Genomic DNA, 24,311 nt, shown 5'->3' on the forward strand with positions numbered 1-24,311 from the left:
GGTGTGTGCGACTATGCTTTCAACCCTTTTTGATAAACTCTTGAAAATGCTTAATCTTAGGAATGATAATGATACTTAACAGACAACAAAAAGTATTAACATTTTATTTTATTTTTAAAATTTTTTACATCTTCTTCGTTTTTAATTTAATTTAATTTTATTATTTTTTACTCAAAATCAAAATCAACTTTATTCAAGTAGGCTTACAAGAGAACTTATGAATTGTTATTTTATAAATTAAATTATTAATCATTCCTTATTAATCAATTAAATGTAGTCAAATATTAAATTGATTATAACAAGTGTAGTTATTATATTATTAATTTGGACTTACTGATGGTTGTGTTTTCAAAATATATGGGCTGAGCTCGCATATTTAAACAGAAAAATTTTAGAGGGTATATTAGGATAGCTTGGGAATTGATACAAAAAATAGAGTTTGAAATAATAATAATAATAAAAAAAAACTTATTACAACACAGCTTCAGTGTCGTTGAATTGGTGTAAAGGAAACGGAAACATCGATATCCGTGACCGACGTCAGAAAGGCATAAGAATTATACCTAATTATATTTTGTATATATTTATGTATAACATGCTACAAGCAATAAAAAATAAATATCAAATATAAAGAATTATACATGAGTCTATATATTTATAATAATTTCTGCCGTTGATGGCTTTATTAATAACTTATTAGATTTTCTTCTAAATTGTAACGTAACAATAAGCTGTAAATATTATGTCGCTCCTTAATAAGGATTGGAGCTTATATCCGCCACGTTGTCCTGTTGAATATTTATTTACGTATTTACTTAAACATTTCTCACAAGACATCACAAGCTAATTTTTCACAGTTTAAAATAAAAATACGTTTATTTTATTTCACAAATCCCCAAATCTACGCAAGTCTTTCCAGTTTGAACTTGTGACCTTACAACTAAGTTATAAGTGCTCTATCTACTGAACTTTTTTGTTTCTCGTATAGAAAAATTAATGATACGCCTAACCGATGGTGTGTAGATTTTAGCTTTTAAATGTTAGATAAGATATAAGTATTATTTATTTTGTATATTTTGATAAAACGTTTCGATATTTTTATCGGACGATAGTTTAATAGATCCACCGCTAGATGGCGCTGAAATTTGTACTGCACTAATAGTATTGAATTGAATAATATATTTTAATTATTTCATTTATATCATATATTCAGATACGAGGTGAAAACTGGAACAAAACACGTGAATCGTTGTTGATAGCTGTAGACTATATTTTGTTGAGACTCTATGTTTTCAAAATTTGTTTACGAGTACGTTATAAGAAATCCTGCCAGTTTTGGTAGAAATTTACCTTTGCCCAGTAGTGGGATAGGCAATTCATAATAGAAACTGTTATATTAAGACGTATCGTATTTATCTTTTTACAGCTATAACAAATATATATATCTTATCTTATATATAAAATTCTCGTGTCACAATGTTAGTTACAATACTCCTCCGAAACGGCTAGACCGATTTTTATGAAATTTTGTGTGCATATCGGGTAGATTTGAGAATCGGCCAACATCTATTTTTCATACCCCTAAGTTATAAAGGGGTGGGGGGAATTAAGGGGTTAATAACATATATGGCGAAATAACATTTGCGGGGTCAGCTAGTACATTTATAAACAAAAATTAATCGTTGTCGTAAAGATTTAACGCATAAGGCGTATTGGGTTTTTCTTTTGTGGTATATTAAAAGCCAATATGAAATGCAGTCGGAAACTTATCGGCGAATTTGATATAAAATGCAAATTAAATTATAATTAATGGGGTTTAGCGGTCTACCACTGTATTATCCTCAGAACGAACGCTCTTTTAGTTTTAATACTTGTGTAAATAAAAAATACAAGGAAAAACGATATTATTTCCATCGCTAGACACAAACGCTACCTTTCTAATTCGTACTAAGCAACGGGCTCCGTTTAATTCAGTGTTGCCATGGCTAGAGTATCGTAACAGCCCGAATTTTTTACAGCTAATGAGCTAATCAGTAATATTGTCTTTAAGAGTGGAATCTTAGCTCGCAATAGTAATAATAGTTTACTAAGAGTAAGAGATTTTGCGTTGATTACTTAATTATATTTATTCCTAAGATTTTTTTTTTCACTGCATGTCTTAAGGTGTGATAATAGTGAATTACAAAGGTTTAGTAGTTATTCTTTTTTTTTTCACATTTTTGTAACTTGTTAACATAAGTACAAAATCAGTTAATCTGATTAATGACCAATGATTCAATACAGTTTTATATAAGTTCTTATTTAATATATTTCAAGTTATTCAACCTATTTTTAATTACATAGGTAATATCGAGTTTAAAAATTTACAAAATGCTCTATTTCATTAACAAAAATAATGCTATTTTTCACTTTGAAAAAGATTTTATAAAATTTAAAGATAATAATTACATTAAATCTTCTTAAATGTCGTATACTCTGTCAGAACAAGGACGTACCTCGTGGGTAATTCTCACACAATAACTGTTAATTACACGTTACGTTAATTTTTTTTGTTTAAATAATTAAAATGCTACAATTTCAAGTCAAGTTCAAAGGTTTTAATTTAACGTACTAATATCACAAATGTACATAGATTTAAAAAAATTCTTACGAAGGCGGTAGAAGAAATATCGAAGATGACAACACAGAAATATTCCCAAGCTTTCTAAATTTTCGTCTATTGACCTTCCGTCGCAGATGACCATTTCACTGTAACTATCATTTTCACAACAGAACCACGATGAACTAACATTGAATTCAGATAAAGGTTTACGTTACCTAGGTTAAAAAATACATTTTAAAATTCAAATAATAATTCTATGTAAATTTAATGAAATGTGTAAATTAGTAAAAGACTGCTATGGAAATGTATATTTCTTTGATTGTGATGCTTATTACTAAATTTAATGTTTACTGTTAAATATGCCTCATGTAGACCATCAGCTTTTGTGGCGTTAATACGAGCAAATTGGTGCTTGATAAAATTCGCAGCGTTATATAAATTTTTGACACCAAATTTGTGGCACTCTCGGATCATGCATATCGGACACCCAGTACCACGAAACTCTCTGTGGATTTTAAATTATTAATATTATAGTGATTGACTTTAGCGTTATTCAGCATCAAATTCAATAATTCAACTAATTATGAAAGGAGTTTAAAACATCAATTATTGATAGATCTCTCGGATTATAGACTACAGAAGTTTGTAGATTATGTATTACTCGTATTTTATAAAAGTTGGCTATGGGGCTTGATACACTATTATATTCATAGACTACTCTACAGCGAATTGCTTTAATTATACTATAAAGTACAATACCGTGTTATTTGCTTTAAAGAAAAAAAAGAAAATAATTTCGGTTGATTATGATTGTTGATGTTTAGCTGTTCTCGAAAAAATTAATAAGTGTCTATTGTACTACTTAATAAAAGATTGTTTAAATAAATACTTGATACTTTGAACAATCAAAATATATGATATATTCATACAATTCAAAATTAGACAAACCTACATATGAATAAAAGTATATATTTAATATAGTATTCTAATCGGACGGAGATCTCGCTAAAAACTAGTTTAAGATAAAAAGATGCTGTAAATTCTTTCACTAATTATCCGAACTCGAAACGGACCAAAACATTAAAATGTAAACGTTTCGAATGATTTAGTTTTAATGTAATATCGAGTTGTTATTTAGTCGGTGTCGTGGTAGCGGCGTAGCTGTTTTTCTGATGCGATCACTAAACCGGTTGGCCATCGTAATGACGAGCCGTGGTCGAGCGCGGTATCGGTAGGTGAATGTCGAATTACTACCTACTTTGCATTAGTCGGTATAGAGTCACATTTTTCTTTAGATATACATACATCAGCGTTCCGAGATATTATGATTTGACAAATGAATAATTAGTCTATTCGGTTTTAATAACGGTGGAAATGTCACGGATATTTGGCTTCTGTGGTTTTCTTATAGGTACATTTTATTGGTTCTTTGTTTGATAGTTTTGATAGACACGGTACATAATAAGTATGGTACGGTAAATTTAATGCGTCGCGATACTTTGTATCTACGTATCGGTCAAACGGTATATAATACTCGCGTTCGGCCTCAACTTTGTACATATTTTATGATGATAATACAGGTATGTTTAGTATAGAATAAAATAAAAAATTAATAAATGCAGTACAATATTTCAATTTAATAATGATTATGTATGCATAGGAAAAGCTTTTATTATATAACCAAAGAAAAGAAAACAAGTAAATTATTAAATGTAATATAGCCGTGAATATAAAGGAATATTGTAAATAAAAAGTATTTTAAATTTTCTTTTTTATAATTGTGGTGGTATTTATTTAATATTGTCCTAAAAGGTAATCGTAATCGTAAAGGTAAAGGTAATCGTTCCTTTCCTTTCCTTATGCTGTAGTACCTACACGTTTACATAACTGAGTCAAATGGGTCGTCGACCACCGTAACCCAGTTTTACGAAAAATCAGCTTACGACACAATCACGAAGACACCAAAGTATCAACAATATTGAATATTTGAAATGTGATAACTATTTCTTTTAAAATAATAAGTCTCGTATTATAAAAATAAGTACCTACGCAATATTCAAATATTTCTAGTATTGTTTGTCATATACGTATTTTTTAAAGATTTTTTTGAAGGAATTGTATCGATTTTCGGGATAGAGAGAATCCAGTTTCGGAGCTCATTGTATAGACTCAAGTTATGCTAAGTTTCATTCAATATAAGTAGTTAATTAATTTCTACATTATGCGCGGTACAGCCAACGGATGACGCTAAGCAACTAAAATAAATTGACTATTATCGAAAATGAAGCGAACGGTAACGTCCACTGAAGAAATTTTAATGCAATTGCTATCAAGCTTTATCTAAAAGAATTCTCTGTATTATTAGACGTAAAGTTGATGGCAACGGTGGACTTATCCCTAGAAGAGGTCTCTTCCAGTTAACCAATGGTCATGAGAGAGAGTATCATATAGCGGGGGCAATGCAAGAAATAACATTATAAAAGAGAGAGATGTAGCTTTTTAAAATTTTTGAAGATGAAAATTGTTTTATAATTTGATCAGTATTAATTACAGTTAAGAAATAAGGACAAAGACAAAAGTTAAGTTAAGTAAATATTAAAATTCTTACTGTTAGCATTCTTATTAGTAAATTCAATATGCTTTCAAAATAGCGTTCATTTGTATAACAGTTTTTTAGTATAACAGACTTAGATTAGACGCGATAAAATGAATAATTTTCATCAATAATACCACATTGATGAAAATTATTAATAGTAATGCATGTTAGAAAGTCTAGGAGAGGAATTTTAGATATACTGTAAAATGTTGACAGCTGCCCAAAGGCTTCTTCTGTTATTTAGAACAGATTAATCTCTTATTATTATTATTTTACCTTATATATATATATCAATTGCTGCTCGTTGGTCTCGCTAAAGCTCGAGAATGGCTGAACCGATTTGGCTGGAAATATTTGAGGAAGTTCAGGGAAGGATAAAACGGTGAAAAAAAAGTTTAAACTATAAGTAACGAAAACTACTTAAAACGACAATTTAACTTTCCTATACAAAATATAAATCTAAAAAATATATAATATAAAAAAATATAAAATAATTTCCTATATAAAAATATAGCTCTGAACTATTTGATATCTTTTTATATATTATATTTTTATATGCTATTTTTATAGTAATAAATTTTTGAGACTCATCAAATCAACAAACCCTGTATCCCTGCCTCTATTGCCTACCACAATCGACAGTTTTCGTAAAGGAAATTGTTGGGCGTCTCATCAAAATGAAGCTACTCACGAAAAATTGGCTTGATAGTAGTCAAGTACAAAAATGGACCCTCCTGTCCTCCTGGTCCTGAATTATTTGTCTTTTTAGAAATAACAAATTGTCACTTAGCTGTCAAATAATTATAGGTGCGTTCAGAAAGTCTTTTCAAAAATATATGTAGATGATATGAAGTTCAACGGGTGGATAACCCGGTGAACCCGCAGTTTACTTCTTTCTTACTTTACTTCTTAGTCTTTACGAATCGTCTTTTTTTTATGTCACTAGGTCGGCAAACAAGCGTACGGCTCACCTGATGGTAAGCGATTACCGTAGCTTATAGACACCTGCAACACCAGAAGCATCGCAAGCGCGTTGCCAACCCAATCCCCAATCCCCCCCAGGAGCTCTGGTCACCTTACTCACCAACAGGAACACAATACTGCTTGAAAACAGGATTATTTTGCTGTGATCTTCTGTAAGGTCGAGGTACTACCCCAGTCGGGCTGCTCCATATTTTGAGCAGGAAATTCCTGCTGTGCCCTACCTCAGTTGGCAGTCGTCTCTCCACAAGATTCGACAAATTTCTAACACCGGAGTAGGCTGGGTTTCGAAATGGATACAGCACTGTAGACTACATCCGTACTGTTCCGCAGATTATACAAAAGACCGAAGAATATAATCAGCCACTGTGTATGGCATTTGTGGATTACAAGAAATCCTTTGACTCTGTCGTGACCTGGGCTGTCTGCAGAGATCATATCTCATAGTCATATCGACTGGCGATATATCGAGGTACTGAGGTGTATGTTCGATGCGACGACAATAACTGTCCATGTCTAAGACCAGCAAACGAGACCCTTTTCCTTCTGGGGGGACTAGGCATCAAAATCAACGGCGAATACATCTCTTACCTTCATTTCGTCGTCGGAGACGTTGGAGCAGCTAGGCCAAATGCTGAAATAAATGAGTCCTCCCGATGAGTCAGTCTCTTCATGAATTTGAACAGAATGAAAGCTATGTATAACAACCAATTCACATCGAGACTGGTATCGGTCGATGGTACCCTTCTCGAAGTTGTTAAGCATTATGTTTACCTAGGCCATACCATCCATCTAGGCCGCAAAAACTTCGAGAAGTAAACCGATAGAAGAATTCTGTTGGGCGTTTGGCAGGCTTCGTCGAGTCTAGAAGACAAAAGAATCCCAGCAAAGCGTTCTGCTTGTGTTAACATAACTAAGGTAGGGCACAGAAGGAAAATTCCTTCTCAAAATATGAAGCAGCCCGACTGGGGTAGCACCTCGCCTCGACCTTACAGAAGATCACAGCTAAATAATACTGTTTTCAAGCAGTGTTGTGTTCCTGTTGGTAAGTAAGGTGACCAGTGCTCCCGGGTGGAATTGAGGATAGGGTCGGCAACGCGCTTGCGATGCTCCTGGTGTTGCAAAAGTCTTTAAGCAACGGTACTCGCTTACCATCAGGTGAGCCGTACTTTTATTTGTCGACTAGTGATATAAAAAAAATACGGAACTGAGACGTGGATACTGACAAAGTGACTGGTCCACAAGTTCAAAATCACTCAACGTACTATAGAACGGGCTGTGGAGCAGGCTCCGGCCCGCGGGACCGACGATCTACGTAAGATTACCGATGCAGGCTGAATGAGAATTGTGGAGAACCGGGATGTATGGCGCGAACTTGGATAGGCCTATGTCCAGCAGTGGACTGTAATAGGTTGAACTACCCACCTGAATAACTTACCGCTGTGGAAATCTTATAATTTTTAAAAATGTTATATTTATATTAACTTAAATCATATATATGGTGAAAACAGTTTTTTTTAATGTTTGTTTTTCTGCCTATATTTTTGCCGCGCATAACACTCAAAATACTGAATAAATTTGATAGAGGCCTCGAGTGCACACTACGACTTACCGGGTAGAAACTGGAAATTTGTAAGTGTGGCCAAATTCAAGGACTTAACTAGTTCTAAATATGTTTTCAAATGTTCCTATATACGTTCGTATGTACTCAACGGAACATCTAGTATATAATTATATTATTATTTATGACAGAAATCTCCTTAACCTTATGTACAATAGAAAAAGCATCTTGACCTCTAAAACATGTGAAGGTCGAAGTTTTGTCTGTTTACGACTTGACTGCCATACAATATAGAGCTGCTGGTATAGTTTCAATAGTATATCTAATCTTTATGTTCTTTTAGGTTTTACGGATGTTTTTCTAGTTTCTATCCCAGACGTAAAGCAGTGTTTTTTATATAAGCGTTTGTTTTTGTTGTCATTTCCTAAAAGATGTGTTACTTCTACTTTACCTATCTCTAGACACTAGAGGTTAGAATTAATCTACCTGCTTTTTCTATAGTGTAGATATGACAGATCTTTTATTTTTTTATGTTGGCTGACAGTTCGCACTGGAGCAGGGTGGTAGATTGAGCTCCGATCCTTCTTCTGCAAGGAGAAAATGACCTATACCCAAAAGATGGATGTTTCAGGCAGAATCAATAATATCAATCAATATATATATATATATATATATATATATATATATATATATATATATATATATATATATATATATATATGTGTGTGTGTGTGTGTTTGTGTGTGCGTGTGTGTGTGTACATAAATTGTATATTTTACGATATTTTCTTTTACTTCTAAGCGCGAAAACGTGTTTTTTTTTACAAAAGCACCTAAAAAATTCTCTGCCAGCCTGGATGTGTCTTTCTGGTTAATGTTGCTCTATTTACTAGACAAGCAATTTACAGGTAATACGATAATCTACGATAAAAAACTAAACATAGACGATTGGTGTGGACAGTAGTCATAGTAACTATGACGCTAGCACAGATTTGACATTTGTACCAAATATTTGTAGAGTTCATTTGTGTTTGTATTCTGTGTGTTTCTTATTCGGGGCCGCTGTGTGAGAAAATATTTGTGAGTCAATTGTAAGTTTATACATAATACAATAAAATAAAATATAAGATATAAGATAATGTATAAGTAGTTAATCGTTAGGTGGAAAATATTCCGTAGAAATCAGTCCCTTTTCATACAACCAGGTTGGCAAACAAGTATACTTAGCTGATGATAAGCGATTACCGTAGCTTATAGACGCCTGCAACACCAGAATCATTGCAAGCGCGTTGCCGACTCTACTCCCCATCTCCCCTCGGAGCTAGAGAAGACTGCTTGAGAGTAGTAATATTTAGCAGTTACTGAAAATATGTAAAATACAACATCATACATGTAGATCCTAGCTATGTACTCCCTAAATTATTGGAAAAGCTTGTAAAAGAACAATACACGAGATATATCTTAGTTCGTTATAAAACATTTTTTGTAGATTTATATAATTTTAGATCATTTTATGTCTGATTTTTTGTGAATATAATTTGTATTGTATTGAATTAACGGTAATAGTCTCTTTTTTATTTTTTTTATTAAATATTTTGTTGTTTTCGTTATCTATATGGATGAGATACCGGTTTGATAGTACTGTCGCACGTGCGAGACTCAAGTTTACTGAGTTGTGTTAAATTTCATAAAGTAAGAGATATCTTTAGAACTTTAAAGTAATTTTTGTGACACTTTTGCTATATTATCATAGTTTTTTGATATTTGATTTCACCTGCATAGTGTTTAATACTGTAAAAGACAATTTGTTGATCATAAGTAATCATATTTAACGTATTGAATATTTTACAGACGGATGCAGTGTAGTTTTATGCAGCTTATACTAGTTTTATTTTTGATTTTGACTTTTTAACCTATTTCGAAAAAGAATTAGGCTCCCAATTAGATTGTATTTTTATATGTGTTACCTCATAACTTTTTACTAGGTATACCGATTTTAATGATGCTTTTGTCGATTGTGATCTCATAATGCGTATTTCATTATTGATTAATTTTTCATATTTTTTCAAGTACCTACGTCGTATTACTTGTCACAAAATTATTGAACACAGTGCACACAATTATTGAACAATAAAATGTGTCAGCCCTAATTAAAATATCCCGTGTTCGTATGCTAGCTCTTAAACACCTTCCGGCTAAGATTTTTTTGTACACGTTTAACATAAACACATGGTTGACTGACCCTAAGATACGCAACTTAATGCCTGTAAGGTAATTGCCACACGATACACATATTTCAATTATTTGAATCTAAATATATAAATGTAAAACATAATTATGAATATTGTAGCCAGACTCTGCAGACTGGAGCAGAAAGTAGTCACTGCGAATGGCACCAATGGGCCAGTCAAAAACAATTGTAAGAAAAAGATGTTTGTTTACGAATATAATAAAAATGTAACGGGTCGCTGTCTGTACATTAAAGATATATGAGAAAAAATATTATTGGGACCTTTATCAACGCAAATTTCACCCAAAACAATGATTGTCAGAATTTTTGTCTGTTTGTCTGTGTGTTTGTGCACGCTAATTTCAGAAACGTCTTATCTGATGTAGATGTGGTTTTTACTACTATATTGTGGCAAGCTTAGCTTAACATTTAGTGTTTGTTTTATGACAATCGGTTTACAATTAAAAAAGTTATGCCCATTCAAAAAATCACGTTGAACATGTAAAGTCACTATTCCACGCGGACGATGTCGCGAGCACGGCTAGTTAGAAATATAATTATACTTTATTTAAATTTTATGTCTAAACTATATTTTTAGGTTTTATTTACTGATGTATAATGTATTATGTACATGGTTTTATTTAGGTATATTTTATATTTATTTTTATCCAATCCTCTAAATTATTTCATCGTCTTGTTACTGTTTATCATTGTGACAAATTGTTTTAGGCCGGAAACACAATATGACAAGAACTTGTATGAACTATACAAACATTTATCATGGACGGAAGTCATAACCGTTAACCAGCAGCCACTAGTGGCCACTGTCAACAGGTACAGGTTCTTAATATCCTTATATTGACAGATTTTAGGCAAATACGTGATTCATTCTGGAAATTATAAGAATCTATATCTACTCGTATAAATATAACTAAAAATGTATAGCTAAATGTATACCTAACTAAACGCAAAAGTCGAAAATAGCTGGACCAATCGGGCTGATTTGTTTTTCCAAGTTTTCCTATAAAACTTGGAAAGACAAATCAGTCGAAGAAGAAGAAAAAATAGGTAAAGAAAAATGCCCCAAAAATTGGAAAATTTCAATTTTTTTGTAACAGCTGTACCCTGAGCGCGTCGCTACACTTTTTTTATTTATTTTTTTGGTTGTACCAACTCAGAAACCTTTGTGAGCTCATGCACTTTGCTGATGACGATTATGACTTGATTACTATTCTATAAAGGACACAGACAAACATTAATTTTTATATATATATATATAGCTTATTTTATCTTAACACTTTTGACAACTCTTAAAACAACGCAACGTCTGCCAGGCTCGCTAGTCTTATATATAAATAAAAATGAAAGTTGCTAAGCGCATAACTCGAGAATGGCTCGACCAATTCGGCTAATTTATTTTTTTGTATATTCCTTAAGGAGAGCTTAAAAAAAAATTAAAAAATTTAACAAACATTAAAAAAAAATACTATGAACTTTGACAGAACGAATTCTGTCCGGGCAGCTAGTATATAAATAAAAACATATTGCCAAAATGTACGTTTATTGTCTGTCACAGCATATCTCTAAAAAAATTACAGCCGACGTCAAAAAAAGGAGGAGGCTCTCAATCCGACTGATTTTTTCTTAATGTGGTAAACTGAGGTAACGACATCAGAACTTTGTACTGGGTGGACCAACTTCGATGATTCTTTTTTTAAGCGAAAAGTAGTGCTTGTGATATGGTCCCATTTAAATTTAATTGATATCTGCCAAGTATTATTGATATATCTCTATATCGATATAATGCTGGACTATTTTTGCGTTTACCTACGTTGTATTATAAGGTCGATGTAATTGAAGTCGGTTTTTTTCGTTTGCAAGCATTGACAATTATTTGTTGTCTATGTTTGTCATTTCTTCTTCATTGTTTGTTTTTGTGAACGTTAAGGCCTGATACACCTTGCCTTACATGCCTTTGCCTTGCCTATACAACACTATAGCGATATGTTTTTGTTACCAGCAGGTACAGCAGGTACCTCAACTAGTAAACTGCACTCGATGCAGGAATTGAACTTTCAATCCTGGAGCAGGAAGCAGACTTTAAAATACCCGTAAATGTGTGTACTATCTGAAAATAGTTACACAAATAAGCTTAGAAACAAAAATACTCATTTTTTCTAATTTATTATGTGTTAAATAAAATGTTTTACATGTATATATTTAGGTTGAACTGCGGTCGCCGTGGCGGCGGTCAGAGTAGCAAAAGTGGAGCAAGCAGTCTAGCTTCTAAATAAAGTTAAAAATATACATTGGGAGTTTGAGACCAGCGCTGAAATCAGGTTTACCAAAAGAAAACAAATGTGCAAGTGCATTATCGTGTTGTTTTTAATTTTAGCGCACACAAACACGTAAGTGTTACTTAGTATATTTTTTTCATATTGGCAGCCATCTTGAAAGACATTAAATTTAACTAGCATTAGTATAATTTTGCGTATAAAGTGTCCAGTTTTGTCTGGAAACCACAAAAATTTAAGCGAAGCCTAATAGAAAATGCTTCAAACGTTTTTTATTAGAAAACAACAATAGAAATACACAGTTTTACAGTGCTTAATGTATATTTTTATCACATTACAGAAATTATTATTTATATATAATAATATTTTGTTCAATATATCCTTCGTTTGATTTTTTACGTGTTTGATAATTTTCTAGAACTGAAGACAAAGGAATACTTACCTTTTATACATAATTTACAACAATAAATCTATTTTATGTCCTCAGCATATGTTCCCCAACTGGTATAATGATACAAGTACAAGGTTTCTCAATGTTATGGTAGATATAATCAAATTATTTTAGGACATATATATTTTTTAAATTGCATTGGACACCACAAATTGATTTTAAAGAAAGCTTAAAGATAGTAACAAATTTTTAGTTCATTGGTGGAATTATTTAAGCAAACTTTGATATTTTCAATGGGTCCTTGGCCACGGCCAAAAATGTTGTTCATAGATTGGTTAAATAGTTTTTAATATTCTGTGATTAGTTTAAGCTGAACACGTCAAAATTGCATGCCTTGTTCACTGTAATAAGAATGAACATTGTACACCTTTCAAATTGTTACACACATTTCTTATATTGTATCATTCAATTTGTGAACCTGATAAAAAGATCTCTGCCAAACACGCCATATAATTAATTTTACTTCTCTTCTATTAAAATCATTTTTAATCCATCATAATTTTTGGTCAAGCAAGTTTTGTAGTCTATAAAAATAGGAGATTGTTTTAACTCAGTACGATTTAGTTCCTTGTAAATATCAATTCTGTAAGTCAAGAAAAAATCGAATCAGTAGAAGTCGGTTAAATTAAATTAAATATTCTTCCTAACAACTTCTCAATAATTAAGTCTGTATCCTTAATTGGGATTAATGTATAAATAGATCTGAAACAGTAGGAGGAAATTGTTTATTGAAAGTCTATTCTTTAGAATCGTATTATATATATATGTATATTACCCATTGTCTTGTTACCTTATTATATTTTCAAGTATTTTTACATACCTACTTTACCAATAATTTTATTGTTACTATAAAAACAGCTGTGATAGTTCAGTAAGCAATGACTATTTGTTCTAAATAAGATGGTCGTAGACCCGTGAATGTAGTTTATATAAGGTAGTAAGTCATTGAAGATATTTGCTTGAAATTACTCTTCTCAACAATACAACATAATGTCTGAAAGATGCACTTGCTATGTGAATTTGTAACGCAGACATATTAAGCACGTAACATAGTGTAAATATTTTATTTAAAACTTTTGCTGTATAGGCACATATTGTATTAAAACGAAAACACGACAGAGTTATAAAAAGAGCGGGAAAGTTCCCCATTCCGCGCCATCTTTATTGGGAGTGCGTTCCATTGTGAGCAGCGCTAGGCCGCCACGTGCAACGCACATCTGTCCGACGGGTGACAGGCAGCGCACCCTCCTGCAGCCACGCATTCCCATCCGAGCTCACTCTAGAATAAACTTCGTTTCAGACAAAGTATTAATATAACGGAAAAAATAACGTTTGAATGAAATAAATAACACGAAATAATATGTATTTTTTTAACAAAAATTAATATTACGTTCCATTACCACGAATGATTACGTTCTTGATTATTTTCATTAACTTTGTCAAAAATAATAACAATGTTTGAATCTGAACAAAGGCATTGCATATTCCATTCGTTTTTCCTCTTATATTGAACTGCAGAAAACTAAACAGAAAATAAGACCAAGAAAACAGTAATATAAAAAAGCAACAAAAACATTCTAATAAAACCGATATTTAGTGCTGCGCGTTGTGCGCATGCGCGGCAAGAGGGTTGCCCTCGTGCCTCCCCTTTCTATTACGCACTCTATTTAGGGGCTGCTACAAAGAACAACTCTGGCCTATCTATTTTGGTCTCACTCCAGAATATTGTCATCGGATTCTGAACGTCTCAGACTTCGAGATAAATGGGACAAAGAAAATAGATTTTGATGTACTTACATTTATCATAAATATCATTATATATTATAATGTTTTTACTTCTTATGTATAATTATTTCTAAAAGGAGAGTTTTACATTGATCGGTCAGTGGTATATGTTTATTTTGCCTTGGAATTTACCTCCTCCTACTTGTACCTAAGTAAACAAAGACTTTAATTCTAGTCATGTTTTGACGTGTTCTGATTTCTTTGTGTGAAAAATTATTTAGTCTTTGAGAGTTGTCGATATTTCTCGTCGAGTTTTCTGACATTTTCCAATTTGATGCGCAATTTTCATAATTTTTTATCCTATACGAACCTTTTATAAACTATATATATATCACATTCCGAATTCCACTGTTGGGTATAGGCCTCTTTCTCCATGTAGGAGAAGGATTGGGCCATAATTCAATGCGCTGCTCCACTGCGGGTTGGCAGATATGTGTACTATGAGTAACGATCGCTATCAGGTGTATATGATAACAACCGGGACCGACAGCTTAACATACTCTCCACTACTAGGTACTAGACACGGTGGGGAGACCCACAAGGACTAACAACCAGACCGGAAACAAATATTTGCATAAACACAAATATCCACTCCAAGCGGGAATCAAACCCGCAAACTATCGGCGTTGCAGGCAACTACTCGCACCTCTACACCAGATCGGTTGCTATGTATATACAAAATTATATATTTTTGTAGTACATAATAAAAGGATATATATAACTTAATTTTAATACGTTTTTACATAAAAAAGGGCAAAAAGTTCTGAGGAATAATCAACAAACTTTCATTATACTATTATTTTATAAATTAACTAGCTGTGCCCGCGACTTCGTACACATGGAATTAAAAACAAAGTTCAGTCCACAGTTACAAACAAAAATCTAAAATAAAAGTACCCTAAGTTACTCCTTATTACATCAGCTATCTGCCAGTATAGGTCCCGTCAAAATCGGCCCAGCCGTTTCAGAGATTAGCCGGAACAAACAGACAGACAAACAGACAAAAATTGTAAAAAATGTTATTTGAGTATATGTACATTGTATACATCCATATGCATTTAGTAAAAAGTAGTTATTTTAATATTACAAACAGACACTCCAATTTTATTCATCTGTATAGATTAAAATAATATTCTATTGAAGGGTTTTTTTTGATATCTTAAAAATTAAACAGTTAAAACAACAACATCCTAAAAATCTATTCTTTTCTAACTCTAAAAAATTTAATATCATAATATTTAAGTATTACTTTAGGTGTAACAGTGTGCCACATTTGAATAATATTTTTATTTCCTCGTAGATATAACTCAATATATTTTCCACAACGAATCATTACTTCAGCAAGGTCTTGACACACAAACTTGTCTAAATTAGGTATTCCCAGTGGATATTTGTAAAATTTTAACGTTATAAGTAGACATCTAGGATTGGCGTTAGCTGTGGTTAACACACGTGTTAGAGAGATTTAATTGTTTATTTTGTATTTTCAATTCGGTTTTATTTGTTAGTCAGTGGAAATAGTTGGTATTTTGTTTTTTTTAATAGCTGTTACTAATATTTATAAGGTTTGGTAAGTTTTTTATTTTTATTTTTCATTATTATATATATTAGGTTATAATTATTTTGTAAACTAAGTTTTTTTTTATATTTTATATTTCTTTATTATTCATTCTTGAGATGGATTTAGATCGCCCTCCGGATCCCCCGGATCCTGATGGACCACATCCCTCGCGTAAGCGTCTGGCAGTTGATGACCTATCCATAACTAATCCCTCACCCAAAATCACCGTGAATGATCCATCTACCGCTATCCCGTCTATTCAAACTATTTATGTGCATCCCTCTTTCTCCGAAGCTCCTAAGAGCTACTCAGATGACGACAAAGGCCCCTTTTTAGTCCACGTCTCGAGAGAAGCCTCAGACCCGGCTGCAGGAACTACCATCCGAGCCATTAAATTTGGACAATTCCTACATACGCACAAAATTAAATCCATCATCAACGATGGAGTTAAGAACATTGGGCGAAATAAAATATCTGTCGAGTTTTCATCAGCTCAGGCAGCAAACTCTTTTATGTCAAATCCGATTTTAGAAATGTGCAAGTATAAAACTACTGTACCGACGTACAATATCACAAGAATGGGCTTGGTTAAAGGCGTACCAGTAGACTGGTCTATGGAGGAACTAGTCGAATCTCTGGAGCTTCCTTCTGGTTGTGGTCAGGTCATGAAGGCCAGACGCCTAAATAGAAAAGTTAATAATGAAGGTTTGATAACCTGGGTTGCAACTCAATCTGTCGTCTTGACTTTCAGGGGGCAAATGCTCCCGGAAAAAGTTTTTTCCTACCACACCTCCCTTCCTGTAGAAACCTACAAGTTCCCTACAATCCAATGCCTGAACTGCTGTAGGTATGGCCATATCAAAACACAGTGTAGGTCGAAGCCTAGATGTTACAAATGTGCACAACCCCACACAGGTGAGTCATGTGATGTTGCTGAAGACAATGCCACATGTCTTCATTGCTCAGGTAAACACTTCACAACACACAAATCATGTCCTGAGTTCTCTCGCCAGCAGTCCATCAAAATTATTATGTCTCAGGAAAGCATCTCTTACCTGGAAGCATCTTCCCGCATCCCCGCTGCTAACAGATCCTATGCAGAGGTAGCAAAAGACATGTTCACTCCTATTATATACTCCTCTAATATTCCCCCTAAAACTATATCATCCTCTCCTATTATCCCGATCTCTTCACCATATAGGTCCTATCGAAAAACAACGGTCCGAACTCATCGTCCCCAAGCTTCTTTAAGCAAAGGGTATGATATCCAGTCCCATAAAGCCATCATTGGTAACTGCCCCTCTTCTCAACCTAATGGCTGTGCCCTCAACATCAACAATAATCCCATCCCTTTATCTAATAATCCCAGTCTCTTTCAAAATTTAATCCTATCCCTTGTTACTTTCTTTAGCACACATACTGATTCTACTTTACCGACCAACGTTGCCTCCCCTATATGTCAACTTTTAAATGCCCTCAATAATGTCTCAAATCAATCTCCTTCAATGGAATTGTCAGAGCCTACGTCCCAAGAAACATGAACTCCTCTCATTAATTAATCTCCATAATCCCGTTATTATTGCCATTTCTGAAACATGGTTGATCCCGGGCTCTCGTTTTCGGTTCCCGGGTTTTGCCTGTTTCAGGGATGACAGAAGTGACGGCTATGCTGGCAGTGCCATTCTTGTCCGGTACTCCATTCCCTTTTCCCATATTCCTCTTCCCTCCTTGAGTTCTAGTATCAACGCTGTTGCTATTAGAGCTTTTAACATTTCTTTTCTCTCTCTCTATATCCCTCATCCACGTACCTGCCTCGGTCCCGAACTGCAGTCCATTATTTCTTCCCTTCCCAGTCCTATCGTTGTTATGGGAGATTTCAACACTCACCATACAGTGTGGGGTAGCCATTTTTGTGATGGCTTTGCTCCTGTTTTGGTGGACATCATTGATGATGTTAACCTATGCATCCTCAATGATGGCTCGCCGACGCGGAGAGTTCACCCTCACCAGAATCCCAAATCGGTAGTTGATCTCTCTCTTTCCTCTGCTTCTCTCTCTTCTCTAATATCCTGGAAAGTCCTATCATCTTCCTGTGGCAGTGACCACTTTCCTATCCTCTTGTCCATAACCCAAAGCCCCTCCCCACGTATTATCCCTAACCATTCTCTTAAACAATACAAGCTCTGTGACCCAGATTGGCATGCCTATGCTACATTTGTTGACAACATATTAGATCACCTCCCTGGTTTTGTAGATGATGGAAATGTTCTTATTTACTACAGCAAATTTTATAACGCGATCATTTCTTCTGCAAATAAATATTTCAAAAAAATTAAATTGCAAAAAAAATTATTCATTTATAATCCTTGGTGGGACGAGGAATGCAGTTCCCTTATAAAAGAGAGAAAGAAAGCTGAGCAAACTTACACACTATCTATGACAAGTGAAAATTTTATCAAATATCGACATATTGAAGCAAAAATAAAAAGGGTATTCAGTAAGAAGAAACAAAATGCCTGGACTAGGTTCTGTGAATCCCTTAATCCCAACTCTCCTGCATATCTAGTCTGGTCGAATCTTAAGAAATTTCGTCGGTCTCTCCATTGTGAAAATCCTACATCCAATGATCCAGCTGTATGGCTTAACGATTTTGCCGATAAACTTGCTCCTCCTTATGCTCCTTCCCAGGACAGCTTTATAACTTCAACGCCATCATCTAGTTCTGATGAGATGGATGCCCCCTTTTCTTTTTCAGAATTACTTTGTGCCCTAAATGGCCTTAAGGACTCATCTCCCGGGGAAGATGGCGTCCCCTATTCTTTCATTGTTAACCTAAATGATAAAGCAAAATTATTTTTTTTAAATATTATAAACGCCTGTTTCACTTCAGGAATCGTCCCACAACCATGGAAACGTCAAATAGTTATCCCAATACTGAAACCAGGCAAAGATCCCTTAGACTCAAATTCTTACAGACCTATTGCTTTGTCATCTACGTTAGCCAAAATTGCTGAACACCTTATTAAAAACCGCCTGGAATGGATAGTGGAAAGCAGAAATATCCTCTCGCCCTCTCAGTTTGGCTTTCGAAAGGGTTTGAGCACCATGGATAGCTTGGGTATTCTGTCCACAGACATTCGTATAGCTTTTGCTAAGGGCGAGTTCCTGGTGGGGGTATTTCTCGATATCAGATCCGCTTATGACAATGTCCTTCTTCCGTTACTCAGGCAGAAAATGCTCCATCTGAGTATACCTCCGAGGTTGGTTCATTTCATTTGCAATCTGTTATTTTGTAGATCCATAGTGGTTAAACACCTACATCACTCTCTCCCTCCAAGACTTGTTTGGAAAGGTCTCCCCCAAGGCTCAATTCTTAGCCCTCTTCTCTACAGTGTTTACACACATGATCTCGAATTGTCTGTCGTCAGTTTTTGTAATGTCCTACAGTATGCGGACGATATCGTTCTGTACTGTAAATCAAATTCTCCGACTATTATTAGTACTCAACTAAATTCTGCTTTGCACTATCTTGACCAGTGGCTTTCTAACCATGGCCTATCCTTATCAGTCCCTAAAAGCCAAGCGGTTGTGTTCACAAGAAAGAGAAGTGCTCCTCCTTTTGATTTGTTATTGGGGGATCAACGCATTCACCTCACTGATAAGGCAAAATTCTTAGGCATTTGCCTCGATAACAAACTGAGCGGATTTTCTCATATAGATTACATTGCCAAAAAATGCGAAAAAAATATAAATGCTCTCAGAGCCGTTTCTGGTGTTTGGTGGGGAGCACACCCTTACTCACTAAAATTAATATACAATGCCATCGTACGGAGCCATTTCGACTATGGTTTATTCATATTAGAACCCCTCATTAAGAAATTTTCAGAGAAATTAAATAAAATCCAATATAAATGCCTTAGAATTATTCTTGGTGCTATGAGGTCCACGCCCACAAATGCCTTACAGGTAGAGTGCGTTGACCCTCCTTTACATCTCAGAAGAAGAATGTTATGCGATCGTTTTGTCATAAAAGCTCTGCAGTTGTCGTCCCATCCTCTGTGGTCCCGTCTTATCGAATTATCCTCTCTTTGCCCCAAACGCACGAAAAGATCCCCTTCCCTCCTTTTAGACAGCTTTCTTAAATTCACCAGTCTTCCCCATCCCTTAACATCATTCCCTTTAAATCCTCTTTTCTGCACTCCTTTCCAAGCCCTAGTTTACATCCCTCCTGTTATCACAGATCTTGGTCTAGTCAAAGGTGCATCTGAAACAAAAATAAACTTCCAACATGTGGTCCATCAAAATTGGTCAGACTTCCTCCACATCTATACAGATGCATCTAAGCTCTCCCCAGATAGCTGTGTCGGTGCTGCCTGCTGGATACCTAAATATAAAATTATACTTTCGTACAAATGTCCCCCTCTAACCTCGGTATTCACAGGAGAAGCCGTTGCTTTATTAGAAGCAATTCGTTATACGCTTTCTCATAACATTTTGAAAACAATTATTTGCAGTGATTCCTTAAGTTGTTTGTTAGCAATTAAAAATAACCCTTTCCGTAGTAAATTTAGAATTTCCATCATTTTTAAGATCAGGGAGGCTCTACTCTCATGTTATCAAAATGGTTTACAAGTTGTCTTAGTATGGATCCCAGGTCACTCCGGTATTCCAGGTAACGAGACTGCTGACTCTTGTGCTAAATCAGCAATCCATCTTGGCTCCTTAGACCATTTTTATAACACATGTCTAGACCTGCGGGCTCTGGCGCAAACTCATCTGAACCAATCGTGGAATACATCATGGGCTGAGTCAAAATTGGTTAAAGGCAAATTTTATGCCTCCATCCAACCTTCTATTCCAAGACGCCCTTGGTTTTTTCTTCATAGACATACAGATCGCTGGGTAACATCTACAATCTGCCGTTTGCGTCTTGGACATTCGTGCACTCCAGTTCATCTGGCTAAGATTAGGGTGCGTGATCATTCCCTGTGTGAATGTGGCCTACACGAAGGTACACCATCCCATATCCTTTTCAACTGTCCAAAACTCGTTTGTCCCATCTATGATGTCCTTCCTTGCAAAATCCCCCGTCCTGTAAATATTGAATGTCTGCTAATGCTCGTGTTTAGTCCTTTCTGTCCCTTCTTATGTAAATATATTAAACGAAATAAAATTAAACTGTAAATATTTGTTAATGGTTCTAACATTACTTAACTATACATAGATTACTAACAATGTTTGGATGTGTTTGTTGTACTCTGTATGTTTGTGTCGTTTTAGGTTACGGGCTAACTATTAAATACCTACTATTACTACGACCTTCAATAGTCTATTCATGCCGTATTCTCAACCGCACCGATTAATCTCCTTCGTGTCTTCTCCATTCTACGTGACATTGGCGAAATCATCTGTGCTAGTTTGGCACTGTTGGAAGCCATTAAGCTGAATGAATGAATGAATGAAAGTAGACATCTAAATATTTTAATGCAAAAGTGTCTCATGAGTATTTCGTCTCATTTTATTACAATATTTTTTTTAATAATATATAATTTACAATATTTTGTTTTTGTAAAAAAATATATTTAAGTACCTATTTGTTTTGTGATTACAAAAGAAGCTCCTAGTATTATTTATATAGGTCATCGTTTTTGCATTTAGACTCGATCACTTAAAAAAAAATTTAAGCTTGTTGGTAAATGGAGACCATTATTCCGAGTTCTTGATCAGATCCCAAGATTATAAAACAAATAATTTGTAACGTTAATAAACATAAATTTCGACATGGTTATTTTTGTGTTCTGTATATTTAATCCCTTATTTTGAAAATTTCTACAGTTAGATGAATGAGCGGCAATGATATCCTTACCAATACAATTAAGTTTAAAAGAACAGAGGGTAAAAACTATCTTAATATATGTAAATTACGCGTCACGATTTTTGTCCGTGACGGACTCCTGAACAACTAAACCGATTTTAATCAAATTTGCACACCGTGTGCAGTTTCCAAGTTGATCTAACTTGAAAGATAGGCTATACTTTATTTTGATATATGTAATTATGACATTAAAAAAATTAGGCGATACGAAATTCGCCAGGTAGGCTAGCATATATATAACAAATACAAGCCTTTTATCTATTTTATACAGCATTGCTCCTTTACGCACCTAAAACGTTCTCCCTTTACATCCTAAGGTGGGCTGAGAGAGAATACTCTAAGCATTATTATTATATCCGCCTTCGTACAATTCACTTAATACTTGTTTTTGCTCAAAGCAATACACACTGAAAAAAAAGACATGTGATTAACTTTTTGACTTTCTTTTTTTGATAAATAAATAATATCATCTTATTGATTATTGATTAGCACTTTATGATGATAGTGTTTGTGATTGTGACAGCGTGTAGCATCTAACTGCTGGGCATAGGCCTCTTTCCGTTCGTAGGAAACGGATAAGGTTGGAAAGGAATATATATCAGCTACAAATAAAAATATGCGTAGAGATTTCCGCTGTTAATGGAGTGTCACAATGATTATAGTTGAATCAGTACTGTAGACTAAAAAATATATCCAGATACTGGCAAGGACTTCAATGAAATTCAGTGGATTGTTTGAACTTTACAGTACCCGTTTAGTCCCATTTTTAACCGACTTCCAAAAAAGGAGGAGGTTCTCAATTCCACTGTATTTTTTTTTTTGTATGTTACTTCAGAACTTTTGACTGGGTGGAGCGATTTCGACAAATTTTCTTTTGATCAAAAGGTGGTGTGTGTCATTTGGTCCCATTTAAATTTATTTGAGATCTAACAACTACTTTTCAAGTTATATCTAATAATGCGTTTTTACTTGACGCTTTTTTCGTCGACTTACGTTGTATTATACCGCATAACTTTCTACTGGATGTACCGATTTTGATAATTCTTTTTTTGTTAGAAAGAACATATCCCTAGTTTAGTATCATAATAAGGAAACCAGGATTTGATGATAGAATCCCAGAGAAATCGAGGGAAACTCTCGAAAATCCACAATAACTTTTTACTGGGTGTACTGTTTTGATAATTTTTAATTTAATCGAAAGCTGATGTTTATCATATGGACACATCTAAATTTTATCGAGATCTGATAACTACTTTTTGAGTAATCTTTGATAACGCGTAGTTACTTGACTATTTTTTCGTCGATATATCTTGTATTATAGTTATGCCATTATCATATTTAAATGCCACTATGTAACCACTTAAATCGCTGTATTGAAATTAGAACAAAATATGTATTTTGTTTAGATCTAAAGTTTTATGTTATTTTTTCTAATTTTTTTCGATACTTAATTTCTACTGAACTAAATCAGCCAGTAAATGTCCCATAGTTAGGCAAAGGCCTCTTCACCATATTGAAGAAGTGCAGATCAGAGGTCTATTATTGGTATATCTATACGGTTGGGAGACCTACAGAGGCCGGATCCGAAACAAATACAAATATTGATACAAATAATAACCTCATATATAAATAAATCACTACATAGTATAAAACAAAGTCGCTTTCTCTGTCCCTTTATCCCTATGTCCTTATGTATGCTTAAATCTTTAAAACTACGCAACGGATTTTGATGCGATTTTTTTTAATAGATAGAGTGATCAAAGAGGAAGGTTCATATGTATAATAACGTCCATTAAATAGTGGAAAAATACTGTTATTTTTGAGTTTTCTAATGTGATATCGTAAATAATTACATTTTTCCGCTTACATTGCAAACGCAGGCTGAACCCTACGAGATTTATCAAAATAATGTACTAAGTATTGTACATATTGAAAAGGTCTACAGAAAACTCCGCTAAGGTATATGTCTATCTCTTACGGATATCCCACAATAACATTTTTTTGTCATTTACTTTTTACGACAAATAATGGCTAATTTTCAGCATTACATTGACAAATACAGCATTAATCCTTATCTAATTAAATACCCTAAATACATTTAATATAGATCAATAACGCCCTTTACAGCATATAATTTAAATGAATATTTTTGAAGATATTACAGATTTAAAAATTGCGGGACGTAGCGTTTGCGGCGGTTCCGGCCGGCCGGGGCGGCGGGAGCGTGCCTATAAGTATAGTACATATAAAAAGTAAATAAGTAAAAATGTAGTGTATGAATTTAGATATTCCAAAGATAACAAAAAATTTTCATGGTTTAGGAAAAGAAGAATTGTTTTACTCTAAAGTTAACGCGTGCGGGCCACGGGCAGTAAT

The sequence above is a fragment of the Melitaea cinxia genome, chromosome 18 (genome assembly GCF_905220565.1).
Source record: "Melitaea cinxia chromosome 18, ilMelCinx1.1, whole genome shotgun sequence".
NCBI classification, from domain to species: Eukaryota; Metazoa; Arthropoda; class Insecta; order Lepidoptera; family Nymphalidae; genus Melitaea; species Melitaea cinxia.